The sequence below is a fragment of the Crocodylus siamensis genome, chromosome 4 (assembly GCF_052110815.1).
Source record: "Crocodylus siamensis isolate JL-2025a chromosome 4, ASM5211081v1, whole genome shotgun sequence".
Lineage (NCBI taxonomy): Eukaryota > Metazoa > Chordata > Crocodylia > Crocodylidae > Crocodylus > Crocodylus siamensis.
The window spans coordinates 235,204,823-235,221,958 of NC_143398.1; the positions used below are offsets into that span (position 1 = coordinate 235,204,823).

Below are 17,136 nucleotides of genomic sequence, written 5' to 3' on the forward strand. Positions count from 1 at the left end.
AAGCTTTTTTGGAACTGTATGTGAAACTTTCCTATTCATATTAGGGTTAGTCTATGCTCTCTAGACTATAAAACTCTAATATTTTCATGTCATAAATGATTTTTCTGAAGTTAACTTTTCCCATACTTTGACTTATCAGTTTCGGTTGTGGTGGTGTGCATTTCATCTGGAGTTTTATTACATTATCTTGGCAGCATATTATGTTTTTTTACACATGGATTTGATTGAGAAATGAAACTGGAATAGGAATGAGGTAGTAGCAGCATCTGCAGGGGAGACCCAACTATTGCTGTTGTCAATCAATCTGATTGATTAAATATGGTGGCACACGTTTTATTAAAATGAGATGATGTTCCTGAAAAAGACTATCTAAGGCCAAATTGTTAAACATCTTTCCTAAAGATGGTTATAGAAGAGGTGGTCTGTTTATGAAATGTAATTCCTGTAAACAGCTGGAATGAACGGAAGAGTTCAAATTACATTTGGCTGCTAGTGGAAAAAAAATTAGTTTAGTTTTTTGGGTTTTTTGAGAGAGGAGCATGCAGCCTCTAGTTTTGTCTGTTGGCAAATAACAATAACAGTAGTTTAATTATTCTACAGGGTTGCAAAAAACATTTCACCCACTCATTGTTGTTTTAATTCGCAGTCTGCCCAGGCCACTCAGGCCAAAAAATCATCTCAAACTTGGGGCTATGCAGTATAGTTGGCAACCGTACTCTTTTGGTGCCGTAGAATATTCTACCATAAGGCTAAATCTTACCTCAAGGGACCTCTCAGGAACTGATCTGAGGCTTCACCCCCACTTTTCAAGTGTTCTTGCATGTTTCTCAGGCGAAAGAAGCTGCCAATCAAATGGACCCCTCGTAATTAACTCTACCAGCATATAATAGAGGTGATCTGATCCTCTGTGCTATTAGGCTGTAATTTTAAGCAGCTGCTTTTTATGTAGACAAGCTGCGGGAAGTGGAAAAATATTTACAGGCTGTGGCTACACTTGAATTTTTAGTTCTGTTTTAACATATGCTAACAGGACTGTAAATACTAGCTGATAATTTATACAAGCATTTGCTGCTAGTCAGGGTTAACCCCATGACAAATATCTGTGTTGTGTCCACATAAGAATTCACAGTTGTCCTAGTTAACTCGGTTCTGAGAGGCCAGGAATGAAGAGTTGGAAGAAACTGGTATCCGTCAATGAAGAGGTGACGTGGGAGGCCTGGAGCAGCTGGGGTAAATTTGAGGGAGTTGGATTGGATAAGAGAAGCTTCTAATGAATTCTATCAGTTTATAATGCCATAGGAATTAAGAACCAAGTCAGTTTAGTTATTAGTCAACCTCATTTTTATAAAAAAAAATATTATAAATCATTAGTAAGAAGGGAAGCAAAAACAAAAACAGAGAACATCACTATGGCACTATACAAATCCATGGGGTGCCCACATCTTGAATACTTCATGGAATTCTGGTCTCTGCATCTCCAAAAAGATGTATTAGAATTAGAAAATATGCAAAGAAAGGGCAACCAAAATGATCGAGGATATAGAGTACTTGCCATACCAGGAGAGATTAAAAATGCTAGGGCTCTTCGTTTTGGAAAGCAGAAGGTAGATGGGGGATATAATAGAAGTCTATAACATCATGAAAGGTGTGAATAAAATGAATGGGGAATTCTTATTCAGCACGTCCCAGAATACTACAACTCATGGGCACCCACTGAAATTAGCAGGAGACAGGTTTAAAACTAACAAGTGAAAACAACTTTTCTGCAACATTCAGTTAACTTCTGGAACTTGTCACTATAGGTTTGTGGTAGAGGCAGATAGCACAGTCAGGTTCAAAAAGGGACTGGACAAATTCACAGATAATAGATGTATTAATAGCAATTTAACAGAAGTCAGTGATGTCTTCTCTGGCGTCTCTAAACCAATGATGATGGATATCAGGGAGAGTAATGAACAGGCGATAGATCCTTCTAGATACCTATTCAATGCTTTCCCACCATAGCATCTAGCATGACACTTCTTATGTTGTTTAAATTATACATTACATGATAATTTAATACAGTGCAGGAAGTGGCTCTGGCAATTGTCTATGTGGCACTCTTCCTTGTAGGGCAGAGGCGGGCAATTATTTCAGGCTGAGGGCTGCTTACCCAGTTTTGGCAAGCTTTCGAGGGCTGCATGGGTAGTTCCGCCCCTTGATAGGTGCCCCACCCCATGGTCACCATCTTGGGACCAATGTCCCAATGTCTTGGGACCAGTGTCCTAGGGCCAGCACCGGTGGGGCCCAAAGCGGGGCCCAGGCTGGGAGAGGTCTGTGGTGCCAGGCTGCACCAGCAGGAAGAGGGGGGAGCTTCATAGAGCCCCTGCCAGGTGGGACCCTGTGCTCCTGCCACCCTGCTCTGGGCCCTGCCGGCACTGGCCCTGGGACACCGGTGCAGGCCCTGTGCTCCCGCACCTACTCACTGCCATTGTTCCCCCTGCCCTGAGGTACAGGTGAGGGGCAGCATGCAGCCCTGACCCCCTGCTCCCCAGCAGGGAAGCTGCTGGTGTGGAGCACCAGGAAAAGTGACCCCTTACCCGCCCCATGGCTGGTGTTCCCTGCTACAGCTGCTCTCAGCCCCACATGGGCTGTCCGGAGCAGGCATAGGCAGCCCCACATGGGCTGTGAGCTGCTGCAGCCCCCCCACTTGCTGCTCCAGGCAGCATTTGCTGCTGTTGTCCACCCAGAGCTGGTGTGCTGGACAGCCCACAGGCAGTGGTGGCAAACACTGCCAGGTGCAGCAAGTGGGGGGGAGGGGGGGGGCACAGCTGCTGCCACCATGCACAGCCCCAACAGGTGAGCCCGGAGCTGTGTGGGGCCCAGGCTGGCACTGGGGACAGGTTACAAGCTGGTGCTGAGCATGGGAGGGGAAAAGCGACCTCTCACCCACCCCATGCGCAGCACGCTGCACTGCACCCACTTGCAGCCCACCTAGGGCTGCCTGTGCCTGATCAGGACAGCCCCACATGGGCTGCGAGTTGCTGCAGCAGAGAGTGCTGGCCATGGGGCAGGGGAAGGGCCACTCTCCTCCGCGCCAGGAAGGAGCCAGGGAAAAGCGGAGCCCGGGGAAAAGTGGCCCCTAGCCCACCCTGTGCCCAGTGCTCCCTGCTGCAGCCACTTGCAGCCCATATGGGGCTGTCCTGAGCAGGCACAGGCAGCCCCAGGCAGGCTGCAAGTAGCTGCAGCATGGGGCACTGGCCACAGGGTGGGCAAGGGGATGCTTTTCCCCCACGCATACTCAGCTTTTCTTTGGGCCACTTTTCCTCAGGCTCCTTCCCTGCCCTTCCCCCCGCTTACCTAACTTTCCCGCTGGTGGAGTGGGGCTGGGCAGGCCCTGCTGTTGTGGGAGCCTGCCGGGCTTCCCCTGGGTCCTACTGCCCCTGGTTCCTGTAATTTTTGACAGGAACCAAGGGCAGATAAATATTCATTTTCTAAATTTTTAGGGGTCCTGCAGGCCAGACAGAACGGCCTTGTGGACCGGATCCGGCCCATGGGCCGTATTTTGCCCACCCCTGTTCTAGGGTAAGACAGAACAAGTTCTGTCCTGTAAAAGCACTCCCAACTACTCCTGGCCACTAAAAATCCCGTGACACATTTGCAGAGGCATTATATCCAAGTATCCAAATTCTTTCCCGCATTTCAATCAGGACAAATCCATTCTGCTGTAGCGTATTTTCTCTAGGGTTGAGGTCATATAGTATTATTAAAATGATTAATCGCCACAGATCCAGAGGTATGAGTTTCAGTCTTACTCAGGACTTCCACTGAAGGTTTCCCACCATTTTTTCCTAGCCAGTACAGTTGTGAAGAGTACCAGGCTGGGAAGTCAAAAGGGGTCAAATGTAATACTAGTCATATCACCCCATTGTGTCCTCCATTGGCCATAAAAACTAGTGTGCCTTCACTATGATAATCCAATGTGTTTCCATTCAGTTACTTCTATTTCATCTTAAATTGTCATGTAGTTTTGTTTTCCTCCACTAAATATGTTGTATCTGCCATGTTCTGTCCTAGGGAGAGCCTCATTTGAGAAGTGGGCAATGTAATCCCTGTAGCTCAGTAAAGATCTGAATGATGGAAAGCACTGTTTGAAAATGAGAGAATTGTATAGAAAAATAAGTTGCTTATTTTCACTACAGAGGCTCTGAAGAGCTGGTGATGACAGAGAAGTGGCTGAAAAAAGATTTCAGGAATAATATGTTACATTGTATTTGGGTAAATAGCATTAGATTATTGAGGAGAACAGGAATAAAGCAATAGCTGTCTTTTAGTAAATCAGATGAATTAAAGACACAGAAGCAAGATGAAGGGTCCCATAAGCTTCACCATGGGCTCTGCCTCCACCAGGTTTCTTATTAACAGAGATCCTGGTTTTCCCTAATAAAAAATCAAAATTCTCTGTTAAAACCTCCAACATCTGTGATTAAAATGAAATGGGGCCCCTCACTCCCCCCCACAGCTCCCCCACCCAGCCCTGCCCCTCACCATCCCTTGCATCTTCCCTAACTTTGCTGGTGCCCCTCACTCCCCCCCACAGCCCTGCTGGTGCTTCTGCCTCCCTCCCCTACAACCCCAGCTCCCCCCAGCCCTGCTGAAGAGGGCCCCCATCTGCCAGGACTTATGGGGCCAGGGACCTGGGTCCGCAGCCCCCTGCATCCAGCAGGAGGCAGTGGATGCTGCAGCAGATCAGGGTATGGAGCCCGGTTTCCCCACCTGCTGCCTTGCCTACTGCAGACTCGCGTGTGGAGTGGGGCAAGGGGGGCAGCTCCTCATCGTGGTACATACTTCTCCTGGGGGCAGGGGGGACCTGTGCCCCCCAAGAACTATGTGTGGGGTGGGGGTGGGTTCCCACTTTGTGCCCTCCCCTGGGATCTCTGCAGCCCAGTGGGTGCAACCTGGCACTGCAGGGCAGAGCGGGGCCATGCCACTGCGAGGGGCAGCAGTGAGTGGCACAACCCACACCGCTGCCCCGACTGCTGCTGTTCATGCAGGAGATGCCTTGCCAGGGCAGCATGGAGCTTGCAGCAGAAAGGATCCCTGACCAGCCCTGCTGTGCCTTGCAGTGCCAGGGCACACCCACTGGACTGCAGAGCCCCTGGCGGAGGGCAGCAGAGTGGGAGCCTGAGCTCGCAGCAGGTAGCTTGCTGTCATTCCTGCTCCATGCATTGGTCCAGGGGGCATGGGTCACTTCACCCTCTGGGAGCGTGCACAGCTGTGAGTAGCTGGCCACCCCCACTCCTGCACATGCCACCTGCAACTCCGTCCTGCTTCCCATTGGGGCCCTGCAGCTGCGCATTGCAGCCCCAGCCTCAGCCCCAGCCCTCCCAACTTCCTCCCTTCCTCCCTCCCTCCCTCAGTTCCCCATCCCTCACTTACCTATGGAAGCTGCTCTCCAGGCTGCCTGATGGCCACATGCATACACATGCACACGGGGGGCGCCTGCCTGAGCGCCCTCCTCCCGCTCCCTCCCAGCCCTTTGCAGGCTGGAACTCTGCCCCCCTGCAGAGAGCTCTTGGTAAAACAGCACAATCCATGGGTTTCTCCAGTAAAATGAGAATGGCAAAGGAGAAAATCTGGTTTTCTCTGTTTTTCCATTGGAAACAAAAAACTCGGATCCCTGCTTAGTAACAACTCATTCACAACACAGGAGAGGAGAATTGCATAATGGGCTCTATATTTTACAGCCATTGGCACAACTTAACCATCTGAGCCTCAGATGGATGGATAAGCAGAAAATGAGAAGCATGCCATTGGCTAAATATACCTGGATGGCAAGACCCTGTTATGCCACAACTCTTACAGATCCAAAAATGGTGAGAAGAGAGTTTTTCTCTGACCCCAGTTCAGCAAAGTTTTGCATGTGCATTACTGAAAATACTTGAAATACTTCAGTGAACTGGGATCTCTATGCCTGAGCTAAGAGCAGAGGTACCAGAAGTTTATTTTAAAGATACAAAATGTTATTTGTTCACCAAAACTCAGAAGTACTTTACCACGAGGATCCCGATGTCCTCAAACATATGGACACCTTTCTCATGATTATCATGAAGAAATCAACAGAACCCCTTGAACGCATACATTTTCTTTTGTCAGGGATATACTTTCTGAATGTTTCACTAATTCCTCTAGGTATAATGCTATAGTTTTAAGTTTGAGTCTTTTCCTCGTTGATATTTTCTGTTGTGACAGTTCATGTACTCATACTATAAAAATCCTATGCTATAAAATATGATCATCCATGAGACTCTATTAGACACTTACGTATATATGATCACCATTAAATCAGGAGTGCTTTTGCTGGAAAGACATAATTGATAAACATCTTTTTTCTTTCTTTCTTTTTTTTTTTTTTGCTTCTCAGGGCACCATGGGTTCCTTTTGATTAGAGGGATGTCCTTGAACAATGTAACTGCACAAAAAACAAGCTTGAGCCTATTGCTTCTTATTTATTCATATTTTTTCAATCCAAAACACCTGTTTGGAATTGCGTATGATCATTATGTAGAAGTATAAAGGAAAGAATACACTGTTCATTATTTTTACCACAACCAGAACTTTAAGACGTTCCTTTACATCTAATGCAAATCCAGAAAAAAGCAAAAAACTACCAACCTAATTAATGGGTAATTTTGCTATAAAGCTGAAAATCCATGGTGCAAAGTACTGTGGGTGGTTTAAACAACGTTGTCCATGGGGTCTGAAATGCAATGTTTTGGGGGTGGTAATTGTTGTTATTTAAACTTCTGAAACCCACAGATTTATATTTGTTCAGTTCCCTTTAAACTGGATAATAAATCTGTATAGCTTCAATTTTTTTTAACACAGCCTTCTGAAAAGATAATATTTGCCTATACAGTTCTATTTTAGAGGATTTTTTTTTTTAAATTACATAAAAGATTCTAACTGTTGATTTATTATGTAGGGAACAAATTGTGTCTTTGAGACGTGCTGTACTATAATTACTTGAGTTAGCATTGCAGATACATATGCAGGGACCAGCAGTCAATTTTGACTTGGAATAGATAATACACCAACTGTGTATTACGTTTAATGTAGATTAATGTGAGTTGCTTCCCTTTGCATGTATGTACACAGGTACAAATAATTAAGATTAATTCCACCAGATATAATGGCCTTCACTGTGCACGGTGCCATAAAATTCTTCTTTAATAGCTGTTAATTGGATGCATTTGCTTTGATGGTGAAGTCCTGATTAGTCTTGTTACCCTACAGCCCCCTCCCCTTCCCTTAGCCCACTTTTATGCTTAGAGAAAGATTTATAATAAGGGAGTCACAGCTATGCAGTCTATTAGCAAAAAGATCAATACACGTATCTGTTCCTCCTACATGTATTAAAGGTTCAGCAAAATATGGTGACTCTTTGCATAGTGTTAAAAGGGAAGAGATGAGGCATGTTTCCATCCTTTTTCTTTTTTTCCTTTCTCCCACCCTCCCCCCGCTTTCTGGCTGGATTTTCTTTTACATCTTTGTTTTCTTTCTTTGGCTTCTGGATGCAATAGGACCTGGAGGATTACTCAGTGGTAACATAAGCCTCACTGTACCCTGAGAGTGTACTGGTGCCAAGTTTTAAGATGTAAGATGAAGTTAAAAATCTTTTATTCACCAGTTCCCCATGTCATCTTCTGGAAAAGAGTCAATAATTATTTTGCCATCTCCAGTTCTTTGACATACCATAATCCAAGGCACCTGGAGCTGGACTCGCCAGTGCTGTAGATTAGTGTCACTCCACTGAAACCTAACAAGCGATTCTGATATACAGTAGCTAAGATTCTGGTCATGTTATTCAAAGAGCAGCTTTTTAAGAATTATGCTGTGCCTATTTGATGTATGCCAGCAATATCTCAGGCATCGCTGTAAACATTTATGAATTAGAATAATAGAAAAGTAGAGCTGAAAGAGACCTCCGGGGTCATCTAGTTCATTTTCCCTGCTCAGAGCAGGATTGTCCCTATTTCAACCGTCACCTGTAGAAGCATTTGCTTAACTTAACAGCATGAACAACTCTTCCTCTACTACCAGGTAGAGTGCCCCAAAACATCATCCTAAATTGCCACAGCTAAAGTAAGAGGATGAAGGCATTGTAATGTCCTGCTACTGCAAAGACAGGGTGCAGTTTGTTAAAATACCTGCAAGCAATAGTTAAAGACAGACATGCATGAGGAAATGTCAAAGACTAAATGTTCTCAGACTCAGGTGCTGCGTATGGACGTCTAAATCCATACAAGTGGAACTGAACACCTCAGAAAATCAGGCGTATTATTTTGTTGCTTTCTCATGCACTCTGAAACCAAACTCGGGGTACCCGAGTTTGCAAATTTCAGCCATTTTTTGATGTGCATGAAGATTTGCATGCCTAGTTTTTCAGGCACGAATACTGTGTATAAAACTCCATGCATTTTTTGTGCCCAGACTAAATCCTTAAGCCTTCCCCACCCATTGGCCATGACAAGAGTGGATTCCTCCATAAGAACTTCCTGCTGTCTCACAACTTGAACCCACTGACACAAAGGAGACAAACTGGGCTAGAACTGGCGAGGTAAAATCAGGGCCAGTGAGTACATTTCTAGAGAATGGCCTGTGTTTAAAAATAGGAAGTGATGTGATGGGCCAGGTTCAGGCATGGTATAAGTGGTTACTCCGTGTGGTCCTGGACACCCATTTTACCCAAGTCTTGATGTGGCCCTCATTTGGGATGTCTGGCTTTCTACTATTCTAAAATCTGTGCACAAAGAGCAAGAGCGCTCTCCGGGGTACCTGAAGCAGTCTAGCCGAGATAGCATGGAGTGAGAGGCAGGGTAAATCAGCCGCCACAGAACTCCCGTCTGCCATAGACTCGCTACTTCCGATAGCTAGGCTAGCTATAAATGAGCTAGCTGAGGTATATCTCTGCTAACTTGCACCATAAACATACCTACAAACAGCGATCATCATACCTTGGTTTTCTCTCCTAAGCCTGCAGAATTTCCTTGAATGAATAAGTATTTGAAATTTGTAGAAATATTCTCAGTGCTGGAGATCCCACCAGAGTCCTAACTCAGCATTTGCTATGGTTGGTTCACCTCCTTGTTAAAAATGCTTCCCTTGCGTCTAGGTTGAGTCTTCCTATCTTCAATTTCCAGCTACACCTTTGTCTAGTAGGTGGAAGAACCTCCTATATATCACCGTTCTGAACATTTCTGCAATCTTCTTCTTGCACCCTTCCCCTTAAGGCAGGTTTTCCAAGCGTGGAATGATTATTTTTTGCATCTTCTCTGAGCCCCCTTCAATGTTCCAACGTCCTCCTTGAATTGTGGGCCAAAGCATGTCTCCATCTTGCAGAGATGCAGGGTACTGCCTTTAATAGGAGTGGTTCTGGGAGGCTCTATGCAGCCAGCAGCATTTCTGTTTGCAAGCCTGGCCTTAAGATGCTGCTGCCCCTACAGCCCTTGTTACAAGCAAATGAGCTCTTCACAGAGACCGTTCTCTTCCCAGTCCCTCCTAATTTCTACTAAACCAACAAGGAGGAGGTATCCATTTGCAAACCAAGCAACATGGCCTGCTCCACTTTCTACTCCACCCCACCCAGTGTCCTCTCACCAAGAAACACAGTAAGGGGGAAGCACAACTGGAGACGGTTAGACCTGATCCTGATGTGTACTTTCGCAACTCCAGTAACTTGGTGCATTGAAGCATTTGTAAGTCTTGGTTCGGTGGCAATAAGGGTTTTGTTATTGAGCGAGACTATGCCAGCTTCTTCCAGCCTGAAGCAGATTGTGATCATTCCCCTGCTTTACCGTTATGTTTAGGGATTTTACACATTCCAGAAACCAAAGAAGATTCCTAAAAGTGGATTGATTTGAAATAATCCACATTAAAAAATGCCCTATAGTAGGGTTAGTGCTGCTACTCCCATGGATCCTTGCTATTTACATTTTTTGCTTTGGATGATTAGATGCTGTCAGGTGTCAGTTTTGGAAGACACACTGTGATCTCTAATTGTATCTGTATGTGGTCCTTACAATATTTGGGTCTCCCATTGCTGCCAGCAATGGGAGACCCAAATATTGTCCCAAATAATGTCCCAAAACTAATGTTGGGCCAGATCTTAAGCTGATTTAAAACCCCACAGCTGTATTGATGATGTTGGTTTACATCAGCATCAGAGGAGCTGACTGACTGACTGCTGATGTGGATTTGAAGAACAGGACATCTTGTGAAAGCAGCAATTTTTGGAACATTAATGTGTAATTCTCTACCCCCCCCCAATAAAAATGCTAAATGATAATAACAATAAAAAGAACAAAAAAGTCTCCAATTCTTTATACTCAGTTTGAACTGCTTAGTAACGACATATGCAATGTCATTAATTATAAAGTAACATATTTAACAGGCAAATATTTAAAGAAGCACTAAAGAACAGTCCTTTTTTGGTTCTAAAAATAAAATTGAGAGGCAACAATATATCTGTATAACCTTGTTTGTAGGCATTTTAATCATGCTTTTAATTGCAGTGTATTTCCTTACTTGAAAATATACCTTCTTTCCAAGGCTCTATTTAGGAATGTGTTTGCCTTTGGGCACCACTAGCAAGTGGAGGGTTAAAACCAATATTTGTAGATAAAGAGGTAAACATATTTACATTCAGTTTTTCACACTTTATGCATATGTCATGCAGTGAATAGTTTTAGAGGTATGTTTGTACTATCTCTCCAGAATTTTTACAGTCTGCAGGACACAAAATCTCTATAAAGTGACTTATTGAAATAGAAGCAGATTGGTAAAACCGTTTCTCTCTTATGAACTGTGAAGAATGATCCTCTAAATGAAATCAGGAAGGAACTGGACAGAATCTTGTTTAATGGTGTGACAAAATGAATCACAACTATTCCAAGCATCCATCACTGCTAAAAGGGGACCACAAATGATCTGTGAACTACTATATATTGATTACTCATGTACTACAAGTGTCGGATTTAATGTTCACACACCATGGAAAGGCGGCAGGGACAGATGGTGCCTTAACTCTTCTTTGATAGATTTTAATGGTGAAATATTGATTTCTATCTGGCCAAGGCCTGCTGTTAGGGGCCAAAGTCATTTGTTGGGTATAGCTGGACACCCAGTCTGCTAGGGGTAATCAATCATTTTTGGCAAGGCAGGTGAAATTCTGAAGAGAAGCACCTTGGATTCCCAAACTGTATCAAGATGAGGCCGAGACCAACACGTGCACACTCACGCACACACAAAAAGAGTCCATGAAATTGTGCTTGTAAAGAATTATTAATGATAAGACATGTTTACTGAGGAGAGTCACAGCGAATCACAGCTGACATGAAATAGTCTGGGAGCCTCAGCGAGAAAATGAGCTTCTCGCTAAAAGGGACTATATTTTATTTAAACATCCGTCTAGGGCTGAAAACTCAGGTAATCTGTTGTGTTACAAGCCACTGGCTGTTCTTGCCATCCAGAGAGATAACAGTGAGGAGCTAATAGGAACACATCAATCACAATCAGGCTGCAATTCCAGCGGTGTCTCCTCTTCCCAGCTCCTTTTTAAGCTCCTTAATAACGATGATAACATAGTTCTGGGCTTGTGAGAGGGTTTCTTCCCTTTGAGGGTCATATTCATAAAGTGAATGGCTTGCAAAGTCAGCATCTCACTCCTATGGCAAGGGAGGTGTATATAGAGAAGAGGCAGGGGGGCAGGTTGGGGGGTGGGTAACAGAGGGAAGAAAGAAACTAAAATACACTGGAGTCGGTGCGGGGGGTAGGAGGTGGGGAGTTTCCTCCCTGTGTAATAATTCCATTGATTCCAGCGGTTTCTGTTACATCCTTCCCGGGAGAGGATTCTTCTTGCGGAGGGAGAGGGAACATCTGCCCAGATGTGCCCCCAGATGTGGGAAGCCAGTTGAGGCTGATTTTTCGTTTAGATTATCTTGCTTACCTAATGATTTTTGCTTCACTGCTCAGCTCGATTGTGTTCACTAGGACGGCAGGCTATTAAAATGTCAAGGCGCATTGAATTGTTGTTATCAAGGAGAGAGACCTTTCCAATCAACCTGTGTTCTCTGGGTTGCATAAACGCAAGGAAGGGATTGGAGGAGGAGGCAGACCTTCCCCATAGAAAGCAGGGTGGGGGGGTAAGGGAAAGGGATGCAGCCTGTGGGGGGGAGCGGGGGGTGCACGCGCATGTGTGCATGTGTCTGCTGTGGTGCGGTGTAGTAATTAAAATGCCATCCTTTATAACAGGTATTAGACATTTCTCTCATTTCCATTTACAGGGGGAGTGAAAACTTCTCCCCGTTGTGCTATTCACTGCAATCCTTGTAAAGAAAATACTGGGAGGAGGAAACTTCTGTGGCTGAATCACTGGCCCCGCATACTAAGAAGTCGCTGGGCTGAAGGAGAAAAACAAAGGCAAATGCCTTCCCCATGACTGCACCTGCCTTAGGGCTTGATAAGAAAATAAGTTCATGGATCTACTGGGAGAAACACTGGAGATTGTCCAGTATCACAATATTGAACAACTGGTGACAGGATGATACAAATCTAGCACATTTGGAGACACAAAATCCCCTACCTCTCGTCACCACTACCACCTTGTTCATGTAATTGTAGAGCAGTTTATTGCACAGAGGCACATCAGATATTGCCACAGATTGATTTTTTTTTTCTTGCTTCCCTCGTAAACTATACAGTACATCATATTCATTGGGGAAAACAAATTCTTTGGATTTACTTCTTTTTGTTTAAATCATTTCACAAACGTTTGGCTTTTGGCTGTCATTCCTGTTTCATTTGTATTTAAAAAAGATGGCTTTGTTTTTGCTTGTACATGGTTTGGTAGAATAACGACATCTATTCTTTCCCGTGTGCATCAACCATCATTGATTGGCCCAAACATCATTGTCCCTACTGGGTGTTCATTTTCACACTTGCCATTGTCAGTTCCTTCATCTTTTCTCTCTCTGTGTTTCTCTCCGTGTCTCCCCCACAGTTTGAACACCCCCATAGCCCAAGCATACACAATTTCTTTACTCTTTTAGCCTGTTTTCAGTGTCACTCTTTTTTTCACGTGTGCTTGCATACTTTCTTTCTTAGGCCTTAGTCCTGCAAGTGATGTCATGAGTGCAGACCATAATTCTCCCTTCCTCTCCCTTGTCTACACCAAAGGACAGAATTTGAAAATTAATACATCCAGAGATTTTAAAGGTAGATCTCCTCCTTAAAAAAGTCTGAACGGCTCTCCCCATCAGAGCATCCTTAACCAATCTCCAGGGGATCTCAAGGTGAAACCATCTCTGTAAGGACCCTGATTCTATTAAATAAGAATAGAGCGATTACCATTAGCTTTGCTGGGCATTGGCTCAAACCCTAAGTCAATGGCAAATCCTTAACTGACTTCAACTGTTCAGGATAAACCCTTATGTAGATTTAGAATGACAATGGGCTGAAGTCTTCACCCAAAGTGATTTGATTCCATGTCCTATAACTCATGCCTTTTTTGTTCACTATGGTCTTCGCCACAGCATCCTCTGCTTCTAAACAAAGACCTTTGCAGAGAATTCTCCCTTTTTAGTGTGATATCACAACAACAGGCTCCTAGAAGTTGGTGGGAACAAGGTTTCAAAGCCACAGCCCTAACTGAAATTACTGTAAGAGGCATGTTTTATATGCTTATATCTAGCCATGATATAAATCTGCTGGGAGACTCACCATCAACCTTCACAACAGAAAAAGAAAAGGGTTAAAACAGAGCAAGTGCTGTGGGCTCAAACCAGAATAAGGAAAGGGAAAACTAAGTCCACGTTTATTTTTGCTGTGCTAAGTAGGCTGGTGTAAAGGGATCACAGGAATCAATCCTAGGGGGAATGTTGGCATTTGCTCGTAGCATAGGTCTTGAGCAAGAGAAAAGCAAGGGAGGGAAGTCAACTGCCTGCTAGAACGGTTTCATAGGGGTCAGGAGATTTTATTCCCAGTTCTGCTGCTGACCCACTCTGTGATTTTAGCCCAGTTGCTTTATATATCTGTGCCTCCATTTCCCCTTTTTCCTTTATCTATCTTGTCTAGATTAAATGGCGCTCTGTGCAGGAGCTCCATAGATGTACAGAGCCCAGTACAATGGAGCTCTGATCTAATTTATTATTTCTGAAACAGAAGGCCCTTCTCTTTTCTCCTAATGATAGTATGAAACTCACATTTCACATTTCATTTCACAAAGGTGAGCAAAATCCTTCCACTGATCCAACCCACAGGAACTTGCTTTCCAAGATCAGTGGTGATGCGTAGCAGGTGCACGGGGGTGCACATGCACCCCCTGAAAGCATCAGTGCACCCCCTGACGGGCCGCTCTCCCTGCTTAAGTGGCAGGCAGGGGGGACAGACAGGAGCACTGGTGCCCCTGCTGTGAGCACTGGCCAGGGAGTGGAAACACCTGAATGAAGTGCCATGGCCACTTCCAGGAGCATTGCAGCCACTTCCTGGTCAGCGAGATTGGCCACAGGGGGCACCCCCCCTCGGTTGCTGATTGGTCACTGGGGGGGCATGTGCCCCCCCAACTTAGGTGGTACCAGTCACTTATGTCCAAGATTTAGCAAAATTACTCTTTCTGCCTAAAGGATGAAAGATTCAATATGCTCCACACAAAATCAACTGGCATAAGCTATCTTAACAGTTTGGGATGTGAAGGGAAAAAAGAAACCAAAGCAACAATGATACAATCCATGGGATCATGGTTAGAATTAGAGAAGGAAGGGTAAAAATGTTTGCAAAATTAGACTGACTTTCCATATGGCTGAAAGCAGGAGACTTAACAGATGAGTGCAGAACCAGGAAGAAAAATAATTAAAACATTTCAAAACAGTCACAGCAACCACGAGAGACATTTATTTAAAACATAAGTAGCAGCTGCAAGAAAACCTCTCACCAAAGAAAGACCCCTGATTGAGATAAGACTGAAGAACATACAAGAAGAGATTAAAGAGAAAGAATACATCTTAGCTTGAATTTGACAACCTCCAGATCTGGGAGAAGATTTCTGGGAGTAGAAGAATTCTCTCCACCAGGATAAACTGTAACAGCCAGAGGGAAAGCTGTTTTGCATTGTACCCAGATGGGATATAAGCCTGGCATGTACATGCTGAGATGTGTACAAATGATTCTCTATGTTGAAGCTAGCTAAGTGGTAAAGTCGGGGAAGAATTATCCTTGTTATCCATTTTCACAATTTGTAGTGTGGTAGGTTGTCGGTCTGTGACTGGGTTATTAGGTGCTACTTCACTACAAATGAATAATACAAATAACGCTGGACAGGTGCGGGTGGATCACGTTCTACCCAAGCGCAATGCAATGTATGTACATTCCACCACATCATATTATGCTTTGTCAGCACTCGACTCCTTGCTGGAGTTATTTTAGAGCAGAGGTGGCCAACCTGTGGTGCATGCCGCCACTGTGTGTGGCACCGGGAAGATCGCGGAGGGGACTGGCCATTCAATGGCAGATAAGGTGGAGAGCAGAAAGCAGAACAGCAGACTGAGCAGGGGAAGGGGATTCAGGGAGGATTCAGGACTAATTTGTGGGGTCTGCCAGAAAGTTTGGCCCCTACTATTTTAGAGGACAGGACACAGCTTGCATTAAAGGGATTCCAACAGCCAAACAGTAACATATGCACGGATATTTATGGATGACAGACAACACATCGGTCATTTCTGTCACCAACTGTACTGTCCCTCAACAACTTTGATTCCTCCAACATCTGGTTATGTAGCTGGGTACTTACAGAACAGTTACCAAAAACAGAGCGTACCTGTGGGACTACAGTGTACGTGGCACTCTACCTGAAACTGTAGCTCTTTGCTTCAACCAATTGCTTTGGTCCTGCGCTAAAAAAAACATACAGTAAGAAACCCCTTATGCTTCAATAATATTTCAAAATATACAGAGCTGTGCCTATTCTTTGGTGAGCTGCAGCTGAGTTTACAGTCTAATAACTATCATTCTTAACTCAGTTTCAGAATTGAATGTGATTTTTTTATTATTGAACTATTATTTGTATTTCATAAAGCCTCTATTAGAACATGCATTGACAAGTTGCTGATTAGGTACAGGGACCAAGATGTCGACATTTCTGCCTGGTATAGGTATATAAGACTATGATATGTTGTTTCTTTTGGAACTATTGTTATGTGCCTACAATATTCAGTCTGGTATGTAGGTTATCGGAGCAGATACGTTCAACAGACCAAGGACCCTAACTAAAGTAAAAAACTGAAACAGAAACCAATCCAAACCACTATATTTAGTCAGAGATAAGTTTTAGCATATATATCAATAACTTAAGTGTAAAACACATACTAATGATGCAGTTATCCCCAAACCAAGAATTATCAACACAAGACATTGTCATTAAAGTTACACTTTAAAGAAATTAAAACATGATGAAACACATAATTAATGCTACCTTTATGCTGCCCTATAATGATTTTGTGCAAATTATATGATTATGATTGAAGCATTTTGTGGTTTGGGTTTTGCAGTTTTGCTGCCGAACAGAGCATGAGGCAGTCCTGGATGTAGAGGTGTCTCCTTAAGGGCAGTAGTGGGTCCTGCTAAGCTTATTCCAAAGTCCAATTACCCTGAGTCATGAAAGGCCCTCGGGGATTCTGGGGAATAGTTATTTGGAGTTTTTTTTTAATGTATCAAAACAGAAAACATCAACCACAAACATATCCAATCATTAAGACAATTACATCTCTCAATAACCACACAACAACTAAACTTCTGGCTCAAAGTCAGCTCCAAACTACAATACAAAAACTTCAAAAAGCATACACCAGCATAAATATAAATACAAAATCACGCGTTCATTCTGATACTCAGAGGACCACTATCCCATTACAACAATTCCAACCCCAATCCTGGGGAATAGTATTTCTTTGGGTACTAGGTACCAGACTGACCACAAGTATCTAAGGCCGTGTATAGATGAAACAAGGGGCGTATGCGCACACCACTTTAAAGTGGGCTAAATGCTTTGGCACCACTCTAACGATGTTGGTGTTTGCACGCCTCAGTGGCATATTACATATTCAT

General features: G+C 44.0%; 1 long non-coding RNA gene across 1 annotated transcript in view; it reads left to right on the plus strand.

Moving 5' to 3' along the window:
- Positions 1-16,572, plus strand: part of LOC149867667 (uncharacterized) — a 36,368-nt gene extending 19,796 nt beyond the window's left edge. Inside the window, exon 4 of the long non-coding RNA XR_016441646.1 lies at positions 12,324-16,572. This is a non-coding gene — a long non-coding RNA (uncharacterized LOC149867667). The remainder of the gene's footprint in view (positions 1-12,323) is intronic.
- The last annotated feature ends 564 nt before the right edge of the window (positions 16,573-17,136 follow it).